This window comes from Myodes glareolus, chromosome 2 (assembly GCF_982192425.1).
Source record: "Myodes glareolus chromosome 2, mMyoGla1.1, whole genome shotgun sequence".
NCBI classification, from domain to species: Eukaryota; Metazoa; Chordata; class Mammalia; order Rodentia; family Cricetidae; genus Myodes; species Myodes glareolus.
In genome coordinates, this window is record NC_142027.1 from 34,134,720 (window position 1) to 34,140,292 (window position 5,573).

The window sequence follows — 5,573 nt, forward strand, 5'->3', positions numbered from 1 at the left end:
TTTGCGTCAGTAGAATCCCACAGGCCACAGAGACACAAGAACGTTAGCTATGCTTATTCTTAGAATACTAACTTCAGGAAATGAGCCTCAAATATGCGAATGAGTAATAATACCAAAGTCAGGGACTCCACACAGGGAGTCTTGTAAAATACAAAGACATCTTGGTTGGTGAAGATTTTCATTAGAGACCAATGTACTTACTGCTTCAGAACCAGAAATGATAAGGGTGGCATTTGTTTATGCTGGCAGAATAAAAGATTTTGAATATCTAAAAGTCCTAAAGTTAAAAGCAGAATTTGATTTCCTCTTCTTCCCTCAGAGAACATAAAGGCACATGCCCATCAAGGCCGAGATCTTGGGATGAGAAGCATAACTGTAGATACTGCCTCAGCAGAAATCTCTGTACTTTCCAAGAGAGTCATATGAATTTGATTCAAAGTTTTAAGTAAAATTAAGTAGAAGCACTCTTTGTTTCCACCTGGAGTATGAAGATGCAGTTTTAGAGAACTAAAATTCTGGTCTTGTTGCTATACTTACATAGGGGCTGTTCTGTGCTCTAGAAGACATACACCTGTCTATAGCTCACAGCGACACTCACTATCCATGTCAAGGTAGGGTCCAAGCACTGGGCTCTGCCACTAAGCAAACATGTCACATGCAACAGAGTTAATGTGAGATGCTTATTTGGGAAAAGGGGAAAACAGAAGAGTGTAAAGGTGATGCCTCCTTCTATCAGGATCGCTGGCAGAATGTTGCAAAAGTCCAGAAAATATCAAGATATAAAGTGCCGGGAAGCAGATTTTTGGTAGGCTCATTTCCCTTTAGTAAGGCAGAACAAGATACATTTTTTGTTTTCAATCAAGAATCACAAGAAAGGCACAAGCCATTCGGTGATTCCTCAATCAAGAAGAACTGAAGAACAAAGCCAGAAGGGTTCAAGAAACGAGAAAGGCGCAGGCCACCCTAGTCCTCATGCAAAGGGCTGGGGCCTGAGAGAGTTATGGTTGTCTACTAGCAGGAATTAGTGAGGTCAAAGGAGAGAAACTATGTTTAAGAAATGAACCCCCACTCGTGAGAAAGGTGCCAAAGGTGGGGAAAGGGGAGGGGACTATCAATCATGCCAGTGTTAGATGGAGGGGCCCAATGATCCCTTAGTTGGGGAAGCAAGGCTACTGCATGTATGTTGGGTTCCAGGATCCTGATGTGCCTCAAACTGCTTGTAGGAGAGCCTTTCTCAGTAAGGGAACCAAGGTTGCAGTTTCAAAATCCGGCATGTTTTTAAACTGTTGCAATAGGGCTCACATGGAGGGTATTTACTGGGGGGAAGGGAATGGAAAAAAGGGGGGAGGAAGGGGAAGACCAATCTCTGATGATGACAGGGGTGGCAGAAGAGAAGAAGGGGGAGGGGATATGAGCAGGGCCCTTTTAAAAGAGAGGCAGGGGCAGGTGGAGCTCTGTGAGTTCAAGGCTAGCCTGGTCTCAAGAGCTAGTTCCAGGACAGGCTTCAAGGCTACAGAGAAACCCTGTGACTCTTTGAGGATGTATCCTGTCAGAACTCCCAGGGCAGCCCAGTACAGATGCCTGAATACTAACGCATATCTATTTATTTGTGTTTCCAAATGAAGAAATAAATATCTATGGGTTCTCTAGGAATTCTGTAATTTGCTGTCATTTTAAAAAAGAAAATAGAAAAGACAGTATGTCTCTATGAGGAATGTAGAGTTACAGAGATGAGAAATTAGTAAAAAAATTAAGATGATTATGAGGTGTAAAATATTTACAAGAAAGCACTGATTTTTCTCTCTGTTTAAACATTTATAATGAGAATCAAGAGTAGTCTTGATTAAATACTCACTTTTGTTTACATCTTCAAGCATTTTTGCTAACTTCTGAGCTATTCAATTATGCTAATGAAAATGCCCATTCAGAGGTGTTTTTGGATTAAGGAATCTGTAGCTCGATTATCCACTGATTGTCCCTAAAGTAAAGTCAGATGGAATATAGACGTGTACAATTCACATCCTGTATACCTTCCCACCAAAATGACTGAGACCATATACAAAAATTAAAAAGAAAAAATATGAGAGAATTAATATAAATATTTTTGCTTTACATTAAGTTATTTTGATATTACTAGTAGAATATTTTAATTTTTTATTCATCTGATGGGACATAATTATAATGTTAAACTATTTTACGGGTAATATTTGGCAGGAGACAATGAATATAAAGCATAAAGATAATAGTTGAAAACAATACTTTTTTACTTATGTAAACAAAAATACAGTGCCTATATTCAGGAAGTTATGGGAAAGAAATATACATAACATTAAGACACAAAATTCTTTGGAATACTTTTAAACTTGGACCAGAATTTGAGGTAATATATATTTCTCTACCTCACTGCAAATGTGTGTGTATACACACACACACACACACACACACGCATATATATATATATATAGAGAGAGAGAAACAGAGAGAGAGAGAGAGTACAAATTTGAGTTTTTGGTCATATAATTCACATATTTCACACAGTAGCCTAGAGTAGAATCATGCAAACAGCCTCAGAGTCTTCTTCTGAGTCCCAGATGGAACATCTGGGTGTACTCATTTGCTGCTTGCTTTAATGCACAATAGATAGAAAGCCCGCAGCAGGCACATCTATAAATTGCCACCCAGTAATCTCTGGTATTTTCTTTGGGTACCAGGTACACGTTGATAAAGTTTCGTGGTGGAGACTGACCGTAGAAACTGTAGAGCTCTAATTAGAATGTTCTAATATAGAGCTCACATTCACTTTCTTCAGTTTTAAGAATGCCAACTGAATTATTTATCCATATATCTGTCTCCTATAGCTGCCACCTTTCTCTCTATCATTTATCTATATGTTTAAATATCATCTATCTGTGTGTATACATGCAGTAAATAAAATACTGGCAAATGGTGAATTGACTTCCAGGAGAAACAGTAAGAAGGATAAAGTGCAACCACTCCTTCCACATTTTCATATGCTCTTTCACGACTTCCAAAGAGCTCTCTGAGTTTCTGCATAGGACAGTGACAGTCCTGCAAGAAGTGTTGGTTAGCAAGGCCACATGACCTTATTAGATAAGGTTCTTCCTTGAAGTTTTAACCAGCAGAAACCAAAGTTGAATTTGTTAGGGGTCTGTCTTCTTTGATTTTCCTTTGCACTTTTCTGGGAATTGTCTGTCAAATTTGGTCTGTTGATAATGAGCTGCTTGCTTGTGTTTTTGTTCTAAATATAAGTTCTTAATAAAACATTTCAAAGTATAGTGCAAAATAAAGAAAACTGAAGACTACAGAATGCAAGTCTTTTGCTGTTGTTATCAAGCAACGCATTTATTAAGTAAGAAGTACTTCCTCTATACTTATTTTTAACTTCTATTCTATAGTAACCACATCTGATTAATGCTTTTTTTTTTTTTTTACCCAACATAACAACAGAAGCAGAAAGTTAGAACCACAGAGAGTATTTGCTTTACGATTACTCCACCTACTGGAATTGCCCTTCTCTGACCAGAGTTTGAGGACAGAGAGATGTTAAAAATGACAGATGAAAAGGAATTAGAATTAATACCATATTGGCTTATTTAATAGGCTTAAAATTTGAGATGAAACAAGTAAATTTTGGGAGTTTATATAGATATTATTCTCTAGTGAGCCCAGTACTCTATGTTATATTCTCAGTTTCTGAGGTACAATCACATCATGTGCAGTGCTAAACGGACAGTATGATGCTATACTCTATGTGTACCTTACTTAAATCATGTATCATTTATGTACTGAGAAGCCCTGAATGGGTTTGTTGTCATAAAAATGAAATGGAGATATGATCTAGGTTCTCTGAGGTTGCAGAATTATGTTCATGTAAAAGAATTGAAGACTGACACTGTCAAATTTTGATTCATAGCACTACATACCGTGATGATTAAAACAATATTACAGAAGAATTTGGGAACACTTCAAATTAAATGTAGTAACTGTATGGATTTTCCAGATCACTTAGAGTCTGCCATGGATTGGACTACCAACAAACACATTTTCATTAATTTTAATAAATAGTATACTTAATTTCAGTCTTGGAATATAATATAATTTTGTTGCATTTAACCGCAGTTGAATCCAGAATGACTTTCTCTGGAGGACCTAATTGAGCAAGCAATTTATAAGTGGCAGCACCCATTTAACAATTGATTCTTAATGTGATAAGGCAACACATTCTAAGATATTATAAATTATTAGGCTCAAAATATTTTATTCTTGATGAGCAAATCAAAGTCAGTTGAATTTGGTTTTCAAAATAATTGAAAGCAGCATATTCATATAATAATGTGGCCATAAAATGGAAGTAAAATGATTCTGAATTTTATGTGCTCAATAAAGTAATGAATGCATGTTTATAAATGCTAATATATATGGATAGGCACTCTCTGTCACATTTTTATTACCTTTACTTTTACATAAATATAAAATAACAAATGACATCATATCAGTATGTAATGTAATTTGGAATCCTTCAGCATATTCAAGTAATTGATGACTTAATATAAAAGTGATTAATATGATAAATGATTGCATAATAAATCCTAGATGAAATATATCTATTTTTATAACTAAGTAAGGTAAAATATGTATTTCAATCAGTTGTAGACTAATTATACATATATGTATTATATATAGTGTCATCATTCATAACTATCACATTTAGTGACAAAACTCAGAATGGTTTTATGCTGTTTGTGATAAAAAAAATCTTTGAGCACAAAATGAAATCAAGCTCACTCCCTCTGCAGCACAATAAAACATGTATTAAATACAAGTGTATCAACACAGCTGGCCACTGGCATTGTGAGTAGGGCTGCAGCAGTTTGGACAAAATAGTAATCGTCTTGGATCTTTGCCCAAAGCTTGAACTGAAACGACCCATTTCCATTGGCTCCAAACCTTAAAAGAAATTTATGCAGTTTGTTTAACTTCTTTTACTTCCAGCTAATTTCACATGCTCTGTTTTAAAAAAGAAAAACTGTGAAACATTTTATAATTTGATTAATATAAGTAGAAAGAGTCTAAAAAATTAATCACTGAGTACACAACTATTAAAGGACACACACACCAAATACTGAGAACCCACATTTCTAGTCCAAAATTGATTAAAAATAGGTTCTATCCTAAGTAAACTTACCTTGACATTCTTGTATTTTTGTTTTGACTAAATATACAAAGTCTTTAATTAAACAACAGAATAAAAAATTATATGTGATTTCAGCATTGTTTTTGAGAAAGAATCTTGATAGCACTAGTTATTTTATAGCATGCCACTATACAGGTGGGTTACTTCCTATTTCTGTGATCATGATAGTGTAGCTAGAGGCTTCTTTCCTTCATGCCAGTTCCCAAATAACCACTCTGAGGTTTAATATTAATTACAAACTGTTTGGCCTTTTAGTTCAAACTTATTGTTAACTAGTCCTTACAAATTAATTTAACCCATTTCTTTATATTTTGCCATGAGGCTTGTGACTTGTTACCTCACATATTGCTTCTCTGGT